The sequence below is a fragment of the Carassius gibelio genome, chromosome A8 (genome assembly GCF_023724105.1).
Source record: "Carassius gibelio isolate Cgi1373 ecotype wild population from Czech Republic chromosome A8, carGib1.2-hapl.c, whole genome shotgun sequence".
Taxonomy (NCBI): domain Eukaryota; kingdom Metazoa; phylum Chordata; class Actinopteri; order Cypriniformes; family Cyprinidae; genus Carassius; species Carassius gibelio.
The window spans coordinates 17,921,510-17,944,163 of record NC_068378.1 but is presented as its reverse complement, the minus strand read 5'-3'; the positions used below and the strand labels follow the sequence as shown (position 1 = coordinate 17,944,163).

Genomic DNA, 22,654 nt, shown 5'->3' with positions numbered 1-22,654 from the left:
AAAGATAAACATAAATAACAAGCAACAAAGACATATTTTACAGGCTGCTGACAAATGCCACACCTTGTGGTTGTGTTTGAATCCTAAATGGGCCCTTTGTTAACTCTGGAAAGGTCAGAATCGATGCTAAAGATGAACAATCCAGTTATGTTGGTCCGATTGTATCTATTTCTGGTCTTGTTTTGTTTTAACCTTTATTCAACAGCTGACATCGACCTGCAGTGGTGAGATCTAACAGATGCAGCTGTCCTGAAGTATGGCATGCATATTTTATAATTACGACATGACACTTCCATCTGAGCACACTAAATAATGAATACCGCAGAAAGGTTTGGATGTGCAGGTTGACTGTCTGTCTGAGTGAAACAGCTGTGTGAGTTCTGTTGGGCTATTAATGAGGACAGTATCTGTACCCGTGTCAAAATTCTGTGTATGGCTTGTGGGGTTATTACCAACATGGCAAGTTGAGGACTTGCTAGGCTGTTGCCAAGTAGAGGAATGTGAAGTGTATGGTAATATTGTTTTGTTATGGTTTATGTGGAACGAGTTGAGTTATTGTAATATTACTGTGATGGTATTCAGTACTTTGAATCTTTTGAACGTGTTTACATAGATGACCATGTTGACAACATGAAAGGTCATGTAAATGTCTTTATTGGCATTCTGTCAGCTTCAGTGAGCAAATGTCTTTGTAACAAATTACATTGTTACAATTTTGACTGTAAGATAATGTCAAAACCATTTTTGTGTGTGTTTTTTTTTCTGAAAGTTTTATTATTAAATATGGTCCCATTCAAAAGTTTGGGATAGATACGATTTTCAAATGTTTTCCAGAAATATTACTACAATTTAAAATAACTATTTTCTTATTCAAAACATGATTTTGTGATCTGTGATTTTTCAGCATTCATCACTCCAGTCTTCAGTGTCACATGATCCTTCAGAAATCATTCTAATCTCCTGATTTGAAGAAGCATTTCCTATTATTATTATCATTGTTTAATACACTTGTGCATCTTATTATTTTTGTGAAAAGAGTGGTCCTATTTTTTAAGCCTTTTTGTTTTGTTTTGATTAAAAGAAAGTTAAAATGTACAGCATTTTTGTAAAATATTGAAATATATAACTAATTACAAATTCTTGAAATGGTAGACAGACAAACATTTTCCATTGCGTAATGCAATTTCATGGCTGGAAAATTCACTTAATTCTCCCACTATAAGCTGGTGGGGCAAAAGCTCATTTTTGACCCTGATAGGTAATTTTACATTCAGCTTCACAGCAGCTGAGCCAATCAGCATTAGGGATTCACTGTTGCAGACATCAATCTGCAGGGAATGAAGTGCCAGGTATTGCAGGAACCAGCCTCGTTCGCCTGGCTTGAGAAACTGCGGGTGAACTCGGTACTGCAAGGACAACCTGGGTAAGAAGAAAAGAAAAGTACAACAGGAAAGAACAAACTTGAATATCAAAAAGAGAAAGAAAAAGTGGTTGTGATTAAAGGGATGGGTTTAGTGGCCATTTCGAATGAGAGTGAAATAAATCACCCATCTATAACACAAATCTCAGGTGGGTGAGAAAACACAATGTCCAATTCTCCGAAGCAAGCAGTCAAGGACTTTTATGTAAAAACCAAACACTCTGAGCTCGGTTCAACCACCAGACGAAATGTGTGGGAATTTACATAAACATTTCTGAGCTCCATCTCTTTTGCACACCCCACATCCTGTCAGTCATGAATATCAAACACTGGCAGTGCCACAGGCGCTGATGTTTTCTATATGTTCCCAAATGTTTCCCTGTTTCTAAAGTGACAACAGTAATCAGTTCTGAAAATGTTTGGGTAACACTGCATTTACATTTGTTTTTATGCAAAGCTGGAGAAGGTTCTGGACCAATACTTTAGAATATGTGTAGGCCTGAGCAATAATTTAAAGTAGATCTAAGAAGTGATATAAAATCAGAATAAACAAGAGAAGTGTAAAGCTGCATCATTGATGTGCTCGATGGGATGTATGGCAGATGCTGGTAGGCCAGAAAAGAAGGAGCATGTGTAAAAAGAGCATGTTTGATGTACAGTGGAGATGTTGACAGTCTAGCAAAAAGGCAAGTGCAGTAGTTAAACCATGACATGTCCATAGACTGGATAAGGAATAGCAGCCAAGAAAAAGCAACCCCACAAGTCTGGTTTTTTTGTGTGTGTGTGTGTGTATATATATATAGTCAGAAATTACCCTAGTATGCCAATTTGGCAATCAAGAAAACTTTCTTTGTATTATTACTTGTCGAAAATGGTTGTGCGGTTTAATGAAGTGTTAAAGAAAAGCATTTATTTAAAAAACCTTTGTAACATTACACTTTTCTTTTTAACTGAATACATTATTAAGATGTGAACATACAGTACATCCTTAGATCTGAGTGATCTAGAGTAAAAAGAAAGTGGTAAAGGTTCAAGCACCAATCCCTGTGGAACTTCGGTGGAGTAAGGCGTGTCAGCCTTTCCAGTTGACTTGGTACTTACTGTCATCCAGGCACTGACCTACAAATTAGAATTTTTACCAGCTTAGAGACCAATAGTTTGATGTTTGTAGCATCAAATGCTGGCAAAAGATCCAGAACAAACAGTATGGCATTAACCAGGGACACTCTGGTGATGTGAGGTTATGGAAACAACAGCAGTTTGAGTGGAGCGACTGGATTTGAAGCCTGATTGATGGGGTAAAGCAGAGTCAAAATTGAATGCAAATGAAAACAACAAATCCTAGATGCATTTTCATTCATGGCAAAACAAAACAAGCAAATGCAACAGTAATGCTTAATGAAGTAAAAATGTTAAACTGACTGTTGCTTTTACATTGTACTACTTCAGACAGAGATACAAAAATATTATTTCTTCATTGGAGAGGAGTGCAATACTCAGCTGAGAATCTGGGATAAGTTATGCAACAACCAGTAATTGCACTATAACAGCATCATATCCCACAGGATACAGATGTTCCTTCCAGATATCAAAAGGCCTTTTGGACAACATCATCATTCAGCCTTTAATCTTTATGACATTGTATGGTTCATTGTCTGTATAGTCGAGCCAGGTGGGTTTAAGGGGTAAGCTAAGCGTACTGTAGCATAATGCTTTAACACCTTATAGCGCTAAACGTAAAATAAGGAACAAGAGGAGGATCGGGAACAAATAAGGAGTTTACTGGAAGACGGAGGAGAATAAAGTTAATAGACTCGATTACATTTAGCATTTACACATTTAGGAAACATCTACATTCAAACATACCAACAATCACGGACGAGGGAGAACTCAACAGGACGGGTATTTAAACAAACAGGAGGTGATGAGGGAACTGGAAACAGGTGGGAAGAATCAATCACTTAACAAAAACAAGAACAGGAAGACCAAAAAAGGAAACAAAGTTCATGAACGTGACAGTTCGCCCCCTCCCGGAACGGTGCGTCCTCACACCGCAAGAGGAATACCAGCGGAGGGAGGGTGGAGGTTCTGGAGGCGGGCGAGGAGCAGGCTGAGGTGCAGGTTAATTAGGGAGCATGGAGGTAGGGACCAGGGCGGAGTGGATGGAGGGAGGAGCCAGGGAGGAGCCCGGAGCAGGAGGAGCCAGATGGTCCACCAGAGACCAGCCAGGACGGAGATCCATGGTGGAGTCGACGGTGGGAGGAGCCATGGTGAAGGAGGGGTCAACGACTGAGGGTGAGCTGCGGGACTGACTGGCACCAGCAGGGATGACGAGGAACTGGCTGGTCTAGGAAGAGGAGAGAGAGGAAGGATGGGAGGAAGGACAGGAGGATCAGGGCTGGACAGAACCAGCGGAAGTGGAGCAGAGGGACCAGCAGGTCCTGGAGGAGGTGGGAGAGGGAGGCCGGGAGGGAACACAGGAAACACAGAAGATTCAGAGCTGGGCGGAACCAGCGGAGACACAGAAGATTCAGGGCTGAGTGGAACCAGCGGAGAGACAGAAGATTCAGAGCTGGGCGGGACCAGCGGAGAGACAGAAGATTCAGAGCTGGGTGGGACCAGCGGAAATGGAGCAGAGGAAATAACTGGAAGAGGTAGGAGTGGGAGACTGAGAGGGTATACAGGGGGATCAGGGCTGGTCAGAACCAGCGGGGAAACAGGAAAATTAGGGATTACCTCCATAGACCAGTCCATCAGATCCAGAAATTGCTCCATATGACCTTCAGAGACTGCATACAGCTCACCCTCAGTCGCAGGAGTGTGGGCAGGGCTTTCCTCCACTCCCTCGATCTCCACGAGGACTTCCATGATGCACAGTGTTGCCGGCTTACACACCTGGTCAGTCACGCTATCGAGGTCCTGCTCACTGTCCATGATTGGCTCGGGCTCTGCGGCTGCGGTGGGCTCTGGCTCCATGCGGCGTGCTGTTGGCTGGCTGGTCTCTGGGTTGGGAGTGGGGCTGGAGATATCCTCTTCGGCGGTGCTGACGGTCCATGAAGATCCATTTTTCTCCAGCACCCACTACACAAAAGCGGCGAAATCCTCTCGGGGACCGTTTGCTGGCAAGCGTGCCTTACTCCGCTAGCTCAGGCCGGCATAGAAAAAGTTAGAGAGCGAGCGGTCGGGGAAGTAAGTAAGGCACGCCAGAGATAAAAAGTCCCTGGTGTGGTCCTCCAGCGAACGGTCCAGTTGCTCCAGGCATAGGAGACAGACTGCTGGGATGGCCATTCCGGGAGAGGAGAAAATTAAAAGATAAATGAAAGAAAAATCGCTGCTAAATTAAACCATACGGTTTAGGTCCGTGATTCTGTTATAAACGAAGGTAGTGCTAAACGTAAAATAAGGAACAAGAGGAGGATCGGGAACAAATAAGGAGTTTACTGGAAGACTGAGGAGAATACAGAGAATAGACTCGATTACATTTAGCATTTACACATTTAGGAAACATCTTCATTCAAACGTGCAAACATACCAACAATCACGGACGAGGGAGAACTCAACAGGACGGGTATTTCAACAAACAGGAGGTGATGAGGGAACTGGAAACAGGTGGGAAGAATCAATCACTTAACAACAGGAAGACCAAAAAAGGAAACAAAGTTCATGAACGTGACAATAGCAGGGGTCTTTAACAGGGGGTTTGTAACTGCTAAGGTGCCAGACAATTTTCATTTGCACAAACTTTTTTCTTTTTTTTTTTTGTGAATAAATAAATATAATGTAGTTAAACAAATTACAAAGTTAATCCAAAGATAAAGAAGTAGTAAATGTTTCATAGTTTCTCCCACATGCAATATACACTGTACATTACTGTTAATTATTTTGTATTATTTGCAATGGAAGCATAACGTAGCATGTAAATGCATTAATGTGGTTCCATATGAACCAGGGCTGTGCACCAATAAATTTAATACCTTTTAAAACTTGATTAAATTTAATTTCAACTGAAGTAGCAAACAGTATGTAAAAGTGAAATCTATAGACAGACAGACAGGGATTTTTGGGCAGCGTGTCCCTCCTTCCTCCCGGGTTTCGGCACCAATGTAACGCTATAAAAACCCTCATAGTACGGGAAGGAGGAGGCGGGAACTGGCGAACATTCAAATAAAACTTTAATAACCAAATAATCATAAAACAGCGCGACAGTACCTCGCGGGCAACTGCCGTGCACAAACGAAACCAAAACATAAAATAAAACCCAGGCCTAGTCCTCTCTCATTCTTCACCGTCGTAACTCCTCTTTTATCCTTCCAGAGCTCCTCCGTGGGACTCAAGACCGGTGAGTTACGCAGGTGTCACTCATTTCCAATTACGCCACCCGCCCCACTCGTCACACAGACCAATAAATAAACTGATAAATAGACAGACAGGCAGACAGATAGATTTGCACATCCCTGATACACATGCTATTCTAGACCAGGCTTAAAATGTAACACTCTGTGTTATACAATATGTAATAGGGATCCTGCTCTGTCTTTATTTTCACCAAGTGGTCTTTGGCCTGAAAATGGTTGGAGTCTTCTGTCTTACAGGGCTGACTGTGAGGACAGGGCTTGCATGCTCACACTAGATGCATTTCTTTTGTATGATATTACATATCTTCTGAAATAAAGACTGAAAGCAGGCTGTTAGAGCTGATCCTCTTTTACCCCTGCATCTCTTCGTATGCTCTTGCACTCTATCATTCTCTCATTATCTGTCTCATTTCTTCTGTTCTCAACCACTCTAACACTCAAACCTTTGTTATATCTACTGTCTATTCCAGTGGTTCTTAACCAGGTAGTTGGGGTCTCAGTGATCCTCTGGGTAGGGTGCAAAATAACTTAAAAATATTAAACATTTCATGATTAATATGTTAAATATTAACATATTAAGTATTCTATGATATTCTGTGTTTTGGAGCAGCTCAAGCACTTTCTCATCACACTGTGTGAAATACAGACTGAACAGCGGCTCACAACACCCGACCGCTGCACGAGCATAAGATGTGCAAACTACAGCTCTCGGCTGGATAAAGCATGCCAGTGTCACGCTACTAAAGTTTTGATGGATGATGATTGTAATCAAGGAAAAGGCGATTATAGCGAGATACAGGAGTCGTACATTAGGCATATGCATATTCGTTATTATTGATATGTAAAAGATTAGCAACTATGTTTTTGGGAAACGCACCCCTGGCCGAGAATCGCCCAAACTGTTCTCATAGATTTCCATACACAGATTATTATTATTTTATTTATTTATTTTTACCTGTGGGCACCACAATGCATTCTCTATCCCTGATAGCACACGTACATAAAGGAGATGTCTATCTGACGTTTGCATTTACATCAGCAAGATGTATTTTTTAGTGTTTGCTCATCTTTAATATGTCTACAGGATTTTTCCTATTACATGTCAAATAGACGTTTAGAAAATGTCTTTAAAGATGTTTATGATTTAGAGTGTATGTAAAACTGACATCTTAGAGACGTCTGTCAGATGTTTGTACATGGCAGATACTTTCCAGATGAAGAGATCTTTAACAGATTTCTTGCAGACATACGTGTACTATCTGCATATGAGTTCCGGGAGGGGTAGCACTAACGTGCTTTCGTCATCATACATAAACTTGTGCACTGATTGGTGGGGACAAATATATCTATATTAATAAGAAATATGAAGTCAGGACTATTATGTTTGTGCTAAATAAATCAAACCAGTATCTCACCAGTAAAGTTTAGATGGAAGATGATTGTAATGGAGGTAAAGATGATTACGCAATCATACATTATTAGACATGTGAGTCTGTTATTATTATTATGCCAACAAACAAAGAAAGAAGCTTTTATTTGTTTTTTTAATTTGTGTTTTGCTCTGTTAAATAATTATTAATGCATGCGTAAATATGTCCGTAAATTCAGGTTAAGGCAACTGGCATAGTGGCCTGTTGGCATCTCCATGTGTTCCTGTTCCTGTGCATTTATTTTTTCCCTCACAGATTTTTCTTTCTTTTGCACTTTTGTACATAAATTGTAAATTATGAAAATTTGAAAGTGTTTTTCAGAAAATATAGTTTTGTCGGAACCATCCTCAATCTTGAACTTGGTAAAACAATTATCTTTATTTAAAATGTTCCAAGTGTTAATACATTAATTGTTGTTATACTGACATAAATCATATCATCATTAGTGTTATCATGTATTCTAAAATTCGTGGATGTTGCACATTCTTTAATTAGTTTGTTTAAAAATGATTACATAGAACTGAAAAGTTGTCAGCTGTCTCAGAAAAGTCTTGGAAACAGAGGAAGAAAAAGGCTTCGTCCATCCCACATGGCCAGGCACTACCGGTTCCGCCCTGGCTACCTGCTGGGGTTCCTGTTCGGCCGGAATCTCTCGGGTCTGCCCCTCTGTCTTTGCCCAGGTGTACTGCCAGGGTTCCTGATAGGCTGGAGCCTCGCTGGTTCATCACTCTGGCTCCGCCCTGGTGGTCTGCTGGGATCTGGAACCTGGCTGGTTCATCCCTCCGGCTCCGCCCTGGCCCCCTACCAGGACTCCTGGACTGCCTAAGCCTCCTTGGCTCAGCCCTCCCGCCCCTCCTTGGTCCCTTTAATTAGTGTTTGGGTTTTCCTGTTGGCTCCCCTCCCCTGTTTGTATCTGTGTTTTGATTTCCCTGTCTTGTTTTCTGTTGTTGTGTGTCAGTCTTGTGTTGTCATGTGTGTTCTGGTTTGTACTGTCATGTTCCTGTCTTGTTTTTGGGTGTTCCTTGTTAGGGATGCCATGCGCTCTCGTCTGCGTGTCCTGTTTCATGTTGAAGCGTGGTGTTCGGATCCTGGCACTCATGTCTTGCTGAGTTTCGGTTTTGTTTAAGGGTTCGGACACTCGTGCTCTATGTTCTGTCTTGTTGTGCGAGCATGCGGTCTCGAGTTCACTTGTCCGTGCGCTCTTCTGTCCACGTGTGTTGTATTTTGTGTAGCACATGGTGTGTTTTTGGCCGCATGCTTTTCTTGTTGTCTTGTTGTAGTTTGCTCATTAGCTGCGTGTTCATGTCTTGTTCAAGCACATGGCTTGTGATTGGTTTGCTGACCATGTGCTTGTGTTTTTGTTTTGTGTGAGCAGTTTAGTTTCTGTGTGCCATGTTCTCTCATGTCAAATGTCTTGACCCCATCAATCTTGTTACCTGATTATTGATTTAATTTGCCCCACATGTGTTCCCTCGTTGCTCTCATTAGCTCCCTATTTATTCTCGTGTCTTGCGGGAGTTCATTCATGAATGTTTGTCTGTGCTCCTCGTGTCCTGCCTTGCAACTCAAGTTCTGTCCGTTTCCCCTACAGGGAAGTTTTATTTTTTTATTTTTTATTTTATATATATATATATTAATAAAGAGCCCTTCTCTCTGCATTACTGAGTCCTTGCCTAATCCCTCTACCCGAACCCTGAGAAAAGTAACAACACTAGAAAACAAAGGGTTTTTTTAATGGAAGAGGTTGGGGGGCACTGCACTACTGATTTGGAGAAAACACGGGGCCTTGGAGTAAAAAAGGTTGAGAACCGCTGGTCTCTGTAGGCAAATGAGAGGCTGCCTACGCATGAGACAGACACGTTTTCATGTCTTGTATGTTCCACCTCATTGGATACTTTATCTAGCTAATCAGTAAATGCAACAGCTGGTGATATTACTGAACAGCTACAGTTTTCCCTCATAGAGGGAGTTTTGTTCAGGCAAGATGTTGCTTGCAACACAAATAAATCAAGGCAATGAGCTTTAGCCAAGATTTTCATTGTATAACATGAGAGCAAAAAGCCCCACTCTGGCAGTGGGAAAAGTGTACTTGAAGTGCTCTTAGTTAAAAATTTTAAGGTGCTTTGAAATATCCACTTTTGCCAGTCTGTGAGAAACTATTGATAAAAATAACTCACATCAGGGGCAGGTAATAAGTATTTTTGGCAGCCGTATGAACCAGCCGAGCCAAAACTGTTTTCTCAGCATGACCAAGTTCATCACAAAGTCATGCCGCTTCTACACTTCCCCTCAGCGGGCTGCTGTGTATGAAGATTCCTTCTTAAAAGCAATTACTGGACTTCGGCCAAGAGCCATAAAACTCTAATTGCTCATTTTTTAGAGCTTTATTAATTGAAACAGTGCATGCATTGCAGTTAACTACGGCTGTAAAGTTTTAAACAGGCATTGATCGAATTCAACAGAACAAAAAAAGTGATAGTGGTGATTTTGAGGAGTGTTAGAAATATACATTTGCTTTCATGGATGCTTCTAAAAAAAGAACCCGATTATTCAAATGAAATAAACATGTTGTGGAACGCTGAAGAGAATCAAAAAGCATTCGGAGGAGGATGGTAATCATACCAGAGCTAAGTGTGCCATCCTTGCTGATAACAGAGAGGACACAGGGGTAATCAGAGTTGGATTTCAGCTTGCTGTTCCTTTCCAGGTCAAGCAGCTTCAGATGCTCTGTGGTGACAGGGAGGAATCGGTAAAGTTGGAAGGTGAAATGGACAGTGCTGGGCCAGTCTGAATTCACACTAGCTTGAGGGACCCTAGGGAGAGACAGACAACTGGTTGGCATTGGGGCATGTGGCATAATTGAAAAGAAATTTTGATATACATTGAGATACAACTGGATCTGTAAGGACATCGCAAATGATTTAAAACAGATATTATTAGGAGTCCTTTGGTGGTGGATTGTTATGAATAATCAATCTGAGTGACTTCACAATGATGATCAAATCTCAGTAATTTGATGATAAAGAGCAAGTGTGAGTGACTCCTTCATAGAAGAACCAGTATCAGTGATGCAATAATGGAAAGCCAGTTCAAGCGACTATTTCATGAAGAATCTGTCACTCCATGACAAACTCCTTTCCACCAGATCAATAGTAACTGATTTAAACTTTTCTTTTTTAAACAGAGGGCATATCACTAGGAATCAAAATGTCCTTGATCTTTTTAAGATGAGTAGTTTATTGAACTATAAAAGCAAACTGTAACTTTCAAAACGAAAACTTCCTTCCCATGTATTTAAACTTTTTGGCAAACATAAACAAAACATTTATTAATACATAAATAAATAAAATAGGAAACAGGACACAATATAATTATTTTTTTCCCTCAATGGGGAACAAAATTGTATAACCCTAAAACTAACATGCAATCCTTAACCATTCTGACACTAACATTATTACATTTATTGTAATTACAAATAATGTCAATAATATTAAGTTAATAATAATAATAATGTAAATAAAGAATAATAGCCTGACTGAACCGCTAACCTGATTAAAAACAATAAAACAGTATCCTTTTTTTTTTTTTTTATCAGAAAGGGCAGGTAAATGATAAAACAAAACTTCCCATTTAATCATGTGAAGCTTCAGCATTTCCTGAAAGCAAAATCAATAACTTTTCAAATTCGTTGCACTGTGGCTCCTTCACAGTAGAGGAAAAATCAATAAAGAAATAAATATACAAATACAGTTATTTGTGATTTGTTGAAGCAGGACTTTTTTTGAAGCAGCAGGAAGATACTTCCTTAAAAACACAATGTTTTAAATCTATTTAATTATCCATTAATGGTCCACTGCATTTTATGCAAGCAATAATCATCCATCATTGAACTGCTCCACACAAACAACTTCATTCAACACCAGGAGCTCAGGGGCGATGGGTTCAGTCATTCAAACCTGAAGTTTAAAAACCAACATGGGCTTAGAACCCCAGGCTGCCATTACATGAACACGAGGATAAAAAAAAGACATTAATAATTAAATTAAATGATATAAATGAATTAATCAAAGTCCTAGGTGACATTTGAGAGCTGTCAGAGCAGTGTGAAGAGTTCGCCTCCATCCTCAGCAGAATGAATTAAAACAGAGGGATAGATTAGGGAGGGATGATTGGTTTCTTTTCTCTTTGTGAGCAAGATTAGCAATCAATCACTCAGAATTAGATAAGGATAGAAACTATTTAGAGTGCGGACAATTGGCAGGCCCACTGAGCGCGATCACATCACAATTCCAGAGTTTAAGTGCTATTCACTCAAAATGTCAGTTCTGACCTCAGAGCCAATCAAATGACTTGAATTCTTCAATTAAAAGAATAGGCCTTACAGCTATGCAAGGATTTCACATGTATATTCATCTGGTAAACAAAGGGCTGGATAGCTCAGCATGGTGAGAGGAAATTTCTGAGAGGGAATGCAGAATGCACACACATGAACAATAATGGTGCCTTTTAAAATTGAGATTCATTAAGTAGATAAATGTCATAATTCTATTTCCTTTACAAAACAGAAAATGTATTCAGGTATTTCCATCTACCTTTAACCAGTAGTAGGTCAATGTCATGTCAGTTGATTCACCAGCCTTCTTACTGAGCGTTAAGAAAAAAATGTTGAACCAATCCATCCAATCCATTAGCCTGTCAAAGTGTTTGCCCTCTTTCTCTTACATCAAATTTGAAGACAAGAAATAAATAAATCTCAAATGTAGAGTTTTACAATAACCTCATATTAAGACATATGAACATTATATAAATTATTATATTATTAGGGCTATCAATCAATTTATTCTTTTAATATTACATGATATCATTAATTCAGTATAAAACAGGTAAATTAAATGCATTAAACCGGGGACTCTCAAAATTATTTTGTTCGGGGTTCTCTGATGTTGGTTAATAGTCACATGAAATATAAGTGAACAACTAAAATATTTAATATTTTTAAGTGTATATTTTAAAGTGTTTTGACTGTTTTACTGTGCAGTGATTTACAGCATAGGGCTACACAATTTCAAAAATTATCTTTTGCATTAGACTAAATCATATAAAGCCATTAAGGAATATCACTATTTAAATGTATTATATATAATAAAAGATTATTAAAAGGTATTATATGTTATTTTGTATTAAATTTATCTCAAGGTTGAAAAGAGACACATTTAATCACCTTATCTCCCATTTGAGAAAAACAATGATTTGACAGAGACAAGTGAGAGCGATAGAGGAGAAAGAGAGGGAGAGTGTGCCTTTAAATCCAACAATGTCTGATCTTAGAACAGAGAGGTGCCTAAGTCTGTCACAAGCACACTTGAGAAGTGCTGTTTCTTACGTAGAAAAGTTAGCATCAATACTTGAGTGATATAAGGACACTGGCTGATTGGAGGCAGAGATAAGTTAGCCAGAGATGCTTAGCCCTAACTGCACTACTATTGAATTAAAGGATCTGACATCTCCCGTTTAACAACTAGTGTTTCAGCACTGCTCGTAGAGGCTGTAGACTAAAACATACTGCTCTGTAACCTGTGAATCTTTTTAAGCAGATTGTCATTTTGTAATTCACTATTACAAATCTAATATATTATATTCCTTTTTTAATACCATTATACATTTTCAGTGCTATATTACGGCCTTTCCCCATATGAATAGTTTTTCCTGGAATAGAATAATAACCAATTGAAATAAATGATTTAATTTAGTGGAGTACTTAAATAAACATCATTATTCCAGATGGATGATGTTAGAAAAAACAAAATAAAAACACAATGTCTGTGTTATCCCAGACACGTTTATAATTTAAATAGATTGCATGCAAGGAAGTAATCAGTGACAATGTGTTTAACGAGCATAAAGCCTTTTTAGTTAACCGTTTCTATATTATTTTTTTTAAATGCTAATTTTAATGCCCACAGATAAAAGCAGAGAATTACCGTAGATAGATGAATATATAACTCATACAGAAAAAAAAAAACATGTTGGAAAATAACTCAATATAGCAATAAAATAAGACGAAAGGCAATCAGTGATGTTATGGCCTGACATTTAGAATTACCTGATAAAGCCAAGAACTACATAATGAGAGTGTTGGCCTGCAGAGGATCGGTTTCTTCTCTCTGGGGGTTAAAGTTCACAGGCTCAGAAGGATCCAGAACCTCGACCACCAGGTTCTGAATGTCCAGGATCTGAGAAAAACCAAAGGAGAAGAACTGTGCCAAAGATTTCCAGGAGGTCGATCTGGAAGAGCTGCGATAGACAAATCACACTTGCACAGTTATAAAAAAAAAAAAAAAAAATGAAAAAAAAAAACTGGCCGTCATACAATTTCATGAGATTTGCAATGATAATGTAGCTTTTCCAATTACCTATGCATTTTCTTACTGAACATCTGCCATACTGGGTCTTATTCAGTTCTGTGTGTGACTTTTAGAATTTTTTTTTTTTTTTTTTTTTGGATTAGACAGATTCTTAGTTACAGTACTATATCTGAAGACCATGAATTGCAAATGCTGTCAAGACAACACAGGACACAGATCAGTAAACAGATGCGGAAGCCTACTGTGCGCTATCAGATACATTCAATATGTCGTCACAGTTTTTCACATGTACAAGTGTGTCAAATGTCAGAGCTGCAGTGAAATAATCTGGAGTGATCTGTAATATGTCCTGCTGTGATATCTTAAATAGCATCTCACACATGAGATATCATCCATGGTTTTATGAGGCTTATATCAAGCACCACTTTCATAACTTCATAAATGACTTCTTTCCTGGAAGAATTGCATGCTTGCAGATCCAAGCATTTGAAATATATTCTGTTAGACATAGAAAGAAAATCACACCGAGAGAAAGCCAAACAGAGCAAATACAATAAAATGTGGGTAGTATAACAGCTGTTGTGCAGAATTGTACAGCACAAGATATGAAATGGTGGATTTTTTTTATATATATGTGTGTAGTTTGTTTAACAATTCAGAACTACAATCTGCCTGCTGTCGGCACAGATCTGAGAACACAATACAGCAATAGATTTCCATTGCTAGAGCTTATATCTACTGCTGAACTCTGAATAAGGAAAATAAAAGTCAACACGATGTCAAAATTGACTGTTTACTTCCTCAGTGCAAGTCTTATTATGATTTAATAGAGGGTGCATATTATTATTCCAAACGAAAAAGCGTTTCGTTGTAATAATTTTAAAATTTAAATAAATATATGTAAAACATTTCACCCTTAATATGTCTCCTTAGTAAAAATATTTGACCCTCTATTGATGGTGTACGAAGCCCTTTTCCAACAATAAGAAAAGCAAACATATATTATATGAGTAATATAATATCACCTATGGATCATGGTCATTTTTCTGCTGAATTACACATTAATAAGCTTTGTTTATTATTCCCACACTCACCTGCCCAATATATTTTTACCAGGATACGGTGAGAAAAAAAAAAGATTAAGACTGAAAGAGAAAGAAGAGAGACATAAACAAAGGCAAAGGCAAACAAATGCTTTGGTAACAATTTATTTAACTTTATTTGTATCCATTATTAATGCATAATCGGTACACTGGATAAAAAATATTGAATTACATGATATGCTAATTAATATAAATCATAGTTAATTAGCACTATCAATATTTGCTGGGAAATGCTCACAAGTGAAGATAATTCAAAACATTATTGTGGCAGACAAAATTACTGAATAAACATTATAAAGTGAGCTTTATTTATTTATGTATGTGCGCATGTAATTTATAAATATGTAAAAATATGTATAAATAATTTCAATTAAATTTTATTTATTACTGAACATTATCCTATAACTGGCCTACAGAGTCCACAGCAATCCATACCAAAATGTTGTTTAGTGGGCATGATTAAATTAAAATTAAAACTACATTTATTAAAAAATATATATATGTTCTAGTTGTTACAAACTTGATCTCAAAACTGCATCTTTAATTTGGTTTCTCATAATGACAAAGGACTACGGGGGAATTGGACTTGTAACCAGCAGCTCATTTATAACCTTTAGAACACGAGACAAGAGATGTATTATGCAAATGTTTTATCACAATGTCTCAGGGAAATCAAAAGAACTTCTGTCCTTGTGTGTGATTGTCTGAGCTCTTTATAAAATACAGGCATACAGATCTGACCAAATTAAGGTCCCTCACACAGAAAAAAATAATAATAATTTGAATTCACCTTCAGTAGAATATAACTTCATTCATTCCAGCTAGTTTATTATTTAGATTTCAATTTTAATGTCAAAGGTCACAATGAGATATGACAGACGATTCAAATAAGAGTTCTTATTTTGAATAAAGTTTCATGTGACACAATTCTGTTCCGTGTGCTGTGTGAATCTGCAGGGCCAGATGTAAATAATGTTGGCCCGTCAACTGTCTTTGGTCAGAATCAGATGATGAACTGACTCCGAACAGCTCCTGAATGACATCTCTGCACTCCGACAGACTTTAAACAGACATCTCAACTAACAGCTTCAGCAGAACTGTTGCCACTTTTAAAGAACAGCACAAGCCCACATATAAAAACAGACAGGGCCCTGAAATACTTCAGCTAAAATAAACATGACATAAACAAATGTGCTGGTGTCTTGAAAATGGAACAACGGCAGCAGAGAGGGATATTGAGAGAGAAACTGGCATTAGAGAAAGAAGCAAATTCATGCATGATGGGGAGAGTGATGCTCTAAAGAGGATATATCATGGAAAAAAGGATTTTACTCACTCTTTTGAAAAGAAATAGTCTGTCTTTTCATGTATCCATCCATCCATTCATCTATCCATCGTCAACCATCTTCATTTATCTTTCATTTTGGTTAATGATGTCAGAACTATGAGCATATTATTGTGTTTTTACATATCAACATCTATTCAATGTTCAGCAAATTAGGCTCTAGTTGAACAACATTCACATATATTAGCACTTAGTGTGCCTGCGTTTACATTTATAAGAATTAAAAAGGAACAGAAACAAATGCAGTCATGAAAATGACAAAGGAATATGGGTATAAACCTAAGGCTGTTTTCAGTGCCAGAATCACAAGTGGACTTCTGAAAAAAAAAGAAAAAAAAAAACAATGCTACAAAAGTGAAGAATATGGCCACTGTATAACTGAATTATTTGTTAGTGTGTGTGTCTGTCTGGTTCTCACCCAGCAGTCTGAGGGTGATGACAGGGGCGTGCACTGGAGCGAAGGTCAGCTCCTGCATCTCATCCTCTTCCTCACTTCTGTTTCCTTCTCTTTCCTGCACACTTAGCTCCAGATGAGCTATGCTGCCAGCAACTGGATGCTCCTGATTCAATTTAAACCAGAACACAGGCAGAAAGACAGAAAAACAGACAAATTCAAAAGAAATTTTGGACTCTAGTTCAATACAAACAGAGTCTTTGATGAAGTTATGGCTCATAAATTTTCAGTGTACAATTATCTCTCTCTCTGTGAGGACTCTGAAAAATACTGAGAATATTTCATCAGCAAATCTAAAAAAGCATCTTCTAAAATGTGAAAAAAAATCCATATTTGAGGGTAAGAACAGTTGTCAAGACAACAAAGAGGACAACAGATCAGATACAGATACTGTCAGGAAATTTCAGTACTGAAATCCTAAATGAACAAACAAAACGAAAGATGCCAACAGTCAAAGTAAGGCTACTCCTTACAAAAAACCTTTTTTAAAAGGGATGGATGACTGGATGGATGGATGGATGCATGGATGGATGGATGCATGGATGGATACGTTTCACTATCATACAAAAATCTCGTCAGAAGTAAAAAAAAAAAAAAAAAAAAGAAATTAATACTTTTATTCAGAAAGGATGCGTTAATCAAAATTGACAGTAAAGAATTTTACATAGAAGCCAGTTAATTTTAAAAATGTTATTAGACTTTATTAATATCCCACAATATTATGGTTTCTACTGTATATTTCATCAAATAAATGCAGCATTGGTGAGCATAACAGACTTAATAAAAAAAAAAATCAAACATTTGATATAAAACAGTACTGTACTATAAATAATATTAACTATTAGATTGAACTTTTCTGGCAATCCTTGGCTCTTTGTATCACACTTCTAATGTTAGTGCCCACTTTTGATGAATTGCTTGTGTGGTAGTGATCCTCATTTGCAAAGTGAATAAATGCAGGACCAGCTGTAGTGCGGCATGCTGGTATATGCATTGAAAATCACATCCAGTCAAATACAAACACACACATACAAATACTATTACTTATACTAAAAAAAAACACAATCGCAGCACTTCAGCAAAACTGCAAGTGAATTCCAACATCCTGCATTTGTGTATTAAAAGGGGTACAGCTCAGGATGTTCACAAAACTTTGTAATAAGTCAGCTGCAACCAAAACTAAAATGATTTTGAAATTCTAGCTTAAAGTTGAGACTGGGAGATTCATAGACAGAAAATAAAAAGCACAGGGAATAATTTAACACTATCACAGAATCACCCAGAAATGACAAGCAGGGAGTTGAGCATAGCAGGAATGTCCTCCCTAATCTCTGCAGAAGAGTCCATGTGTGGCACAAACAGCCTTAAACAAATGTGGAGGCGGTAACAAAGCACTTTATATGTTTATTTACACACTATCTTATAGTCAAATGCACTGCATGACTAAAGGCAACGGCACAAACATACATGCTCCCACACATGATTAACATAATATCTGTGGATATCTTTGGGCAAAATGTGATATTTACCCACTCTATACAGGCTGCATATAAACACACTGTATTTCAAATAAAATTAAAAAGCACATTACCATTACAAACCGTTCCCAGTCCTGATTTCTCAGCATGGCTAGCTGACAATGCTGTAGAACAGCTGTAATAATGCACTGACAGTTTTATCGTATAATACGGACACAGTATATTTTTACATAGGATGGTACAAACGGTAAGGTAAAAGAATAGTTCTTCCCAAAATATGATGAACATTTACTCACCTGCAGGCCAGATGTAGATGAGTTTGTTTCCTCAAATTTAGCATTACATCACTTGCTCACCAATGTATCCAATGCAGCTTATAAAAACAATTTATGAAAACACCCCGATCATCCACAAGTAAATCACACAACTCCAGTCCACCAATTAATGTATTGTGAAAATAAAATATTTGTGTTTGTATTAGATAAATCCATCAAGATGTCTCTAACTTCAAACCATTGCTTTCAGCTTATATACAGTATGAGTCCTGTATCCATAATATTGTTTTCTCCAGTGAAAAGAAGTCTTGTCTGAATCAGAAAATAAATACTGTTTGCACAGATCATCCACCTAGTGAAAACAGTTCAAAATGGCTCTAAACATGTTTTAGATTTCAATGTGAGAAGGCAACAGGGGATACACTTTTTTTTTTTTACTGGAGAAAGTGCTGTTATGGATTTTGGCTAGAAGCAAAGGTTTAATGTTAAAAAGCCTTAATGATACATCTGTTTATTACAAACATGCAGCTTTTCACTTCACTACAAATTAATGGAGAGACTTAACATGAGTTACTTGTGGATTACTGTGATGTTTTTATCAGCAGTTTGAACTGCAGTTGGACCACTGATGGATATATTATGATAAAAAACTAATTTGCATGATTTTCCAATATAGTGCCATACACTCACTGAACCTGATCAAGTTTTAAAGTTCTGGTCTATCTCAGTTTTTTGCGGTATAGAAAATGTGAAAGTGGCACTCACAGTAGATCTGTTGCAAGCATGAAACATTATCATAGAGTAGCTAATTTCATCAAACCAATAGGACAGTTAATGGGGCTCTAAGAAGTACTCTGTAGTTTGATACACAATTTTTAACCTGCAAAATGGTAGTGAACAGCTGCAGCTCTAACATGTTAAAAAACCCTGCTTTAATAAGAATTTTCTTCTGCTCTCTACAGGTTGTGGTTTTCGTGGTGTACAGGTGTCTGTTTACTAAGGTAATGTATGTGATTTCTTTTCTATGCCATATGTTTTGAGTGTAGGTGTTTTATTTCTTCGCATGAATGTATCTCTGTGCTTTGTAAAAAAAAAAACATATACATTTGTGTGGTCGTATGAGTGTGTGCATACATATGTGGGTGGAAAACTTACGACGTGACAGCTGGTGGGCCGATGCCATCAGGGAGGGAGAAAGCAGAGAGGGGAGCTGTTGTTGCCATGGAGACCCCGCCGTGTGGCTCATGGTTGGGTAGCGTGAAGTTGCAACCAGCTGAGAGAGAAACAGCTGAACAACAGAACCAGAGAAAGGAGAGAAAAAAAGAAAGAAAGAAATTAATCCATATTTATCATACAAAACAACGGGCAGAAGCATTTGACGGTCTGACAATCCCCCGCAGCTGGCATCTACATAATGCCAACATCCAGCCAACACAAAAGCAGGATGAAATTAGAAACCTGTTTAGGTATAAATGTGACAGATCCAGCTTTGTGTCTCAGTATGCACATATCTTCATACAAGCCCTAATTTCTCTTTCTTCACTTAGAGCATTTCACCGTTCCTATTTGCCTCCAGCCTTATTTTGAGTCTCTATTGTTGTTAAAAGTAACATTATACCTTAACACCAATATGCACAAGAGTTTTCTGATGCAGCCAATTTCATCAGCTTTGAGATTCTGATATTATTCATCTCAGTTGCCAAGTTTCTCATATGTTGTTGTTAGTTTAGAGTTTTTGTCTTTGGACATTTTGTCATATTTTGTCAATATTGACATTAATTCATTTTAGTCAGTTTAACGTTGACACACGGTTGGCATGTGTTGCGTTTTAAGATGAGCATTACAAGCGATCCAAACTCACAGAAAGGTCAAAAGTTTGCATCCCTGTATTACAGTGAGCAATGATATATTAAATCGTAATCATAAAAAGCACTCTGATACTTATCTAAATGAAGACATCAATGCTGAAGTGATGTAACTGTGCCGCTTATAATCAGATTTAGTCAGATATTACTGTTTGAAAGACTTCCTTCAGAGCTAATGCTCAGAGATCTGTACTGACTTTCGCATGCATCAGTTGCTGAAGTAAAGCACCTCTCTGCCCTTAAGAAAGGCTGATGGATTCGTAGGCTGTGTGATGATCTAGTAGATGACTGTGATGAGGTCAGCGGTGTTAAACTCATGACTCAACTGCCTCCAATACAGCCTAAATCACTGACAGCCAGTAGACCCTAAAAGCATTTCTCCACTGACCCCAAAACAGCATAAATTTATGACTCTCTGACCCCAATAATGCCCAAACACATACATATACTACAGTGAGCAATGAATCGCACGGCACCCAGTACCGACTGATCAACTAACTGCATAAAATGAATTTAAGACCACAGCTTTCCAATTGAGGGTTCGTGAACCCCTCGAAACTTTGTGGTGCACAACATTGCAACAAGTTAGGTTGCAATGTATATTAATTTTAATAAACACGTCTGCTATTTAAAAGACATGAACAGTAAATGTTAAAAAGGAATCCCAATTGCAAAAAATATATATATATATATTTTAACATCTGAAATCATAGACTTAAAACAAATAATTATTGTATATTATTAAGGTTAATATTTAAAATGTATTCTGTTAAAAAAATTGTAAAAAGTTGGGAAGCCTTAGTTTACATTGTACTGATATCAGTATTCTGCTGCACTGATGAATAGCAACAATATTTGTGATCCTCGTCCGACAGCAGATACAAAAACAAATGGCTCTCACTACAATGAGTTATTACACCTATCACTGCGAAAAGAGAAGTAAGAAAACAGAGGGAGAGGATAGAAAAGACAGATCCACATGACAGCAGAAGTACTGACAGCCACAGTGCCGACAAAAAAGGCACATGGTTTGAATAAAAACCATGCACGTCGATATTCACAAAGCCAGCTCTTGTTTGACATACACTCACTTTCATGCATACTAAAAACATAAAATCAATAACGGAGGCATAGAGTCTGAAAGAGAGTGAGAGAAACAGATAGAGAGAGAGATGAAGGCTCTTTTTAAAAGCATTAACTATAAATAGAGAGCATTAAAACACCATACAGTAAGTCAGGAATGCAACAAGGGACTGTACACCTGAACATCACATCCAAAAGCACTTTTTGAAAATTTTATTTCAAAATCATTGGCATTAATAGAGCAGAACAGTGACTGCCTATATTTTCAACCTTGGTTCAAATAGTTGTTTAGATTTATTTCACCATATTTTCTAATACATGCAATGTCATGTATATATGCAAATCAATCTAATATATACAAAAATGCACGTATACAAATAATTTAAAAGTCTAAGACTTAATATGTTTTTTTTATTATTGGCAGTGGGCGAATGTCTCTAAGGAGAAAATAATTTATTCTTCTGGAAACCAAGTGTTCACTCAAAAGGAAGATTTGATGGAGTTGCATTTAAAACAGATGACATGACAGGATGCGATAATTTAATAACTATAAACAAATAGCAAACACCTGTTAAAATGATTAAATGGAGGCATGTATGGAAATGTATCTTGTATTTATATTGATATAATAATATAAAAATCATTATAATATAATACAATATAAATTATTATTGACTATAAAACCCTTTTACTCTTTTCAGTATTGATTGAATTATAACAAATTCAGTCTGCTATAGCCTGCTTATAACTAAAATAGCTTACTTTTATTTTTTCATAACGCTTGTCACAATGCTATTTCTTTCTCCATGAAGGATGCATGTGACATTGTCATAGAATTATTCCAAAAATAGCTTTGACTTTGAGAGCGCACATATGATGCCTTAATAAAATGCTGCCTGCAGAAGGAAACTAACTGGGTTATGGAACAGTTGTGATATATATTCATTTAAAAGCAAACACGTGTGTGAAACATTTATGAAACTAGTTGATATTAGGTAAAATATAGCATCCTTCGCAAGATGCAGAATGTCTAAACCAGTCTGTGCATGCCATTCTGAATCAGTGTGAGTGAAAAAGAGAGAACATTTGAGAACGAGACAGAGCAGCCCATCAATCAGAAAGATGTGCTACAGCCTTGACAGGCTTTTTCCAGACTAAGTGAGGGACTCAGGCTTTACAAAGTGAACAAACACAGGCAGCAGGGTCGGTGAAAAAAGAGCTCCAATCAACCTTTCCAAATAGGTGTCCCTCTAAATTAGTGCCGTACCAAAATCGATGGAGACCAGATCCATCCTAGGAGCCTAGGAAGTGTCACTGGATATTTTAAAGGGTCTTTAAGGTCTGACAGCATCTGCTTTGTTTTCTTTTGTTTTCCTGAAGTGTTAAATCAGGCTTTGGATTTAACGCATTTATGTTTATGAGCCAACAAAATCTTTTGTTGGGAAACTTGCAATACACATTTGAAAATGGAGGGGGTTTAT

The 22,654-nt window shown here is 37.6% G+C and overlaps 1 pseudogene; it reads right to left on the bottom strand.

The window, feature by feature from the left end:
- LOC128018143 (nephrocystin-4-like) overlaps positions 1 to 22,654 on the bottom strand; it is a 66,260-nt pseudogene that overhangs the window by 31,701 nt on the left and 11,905 nt on the right.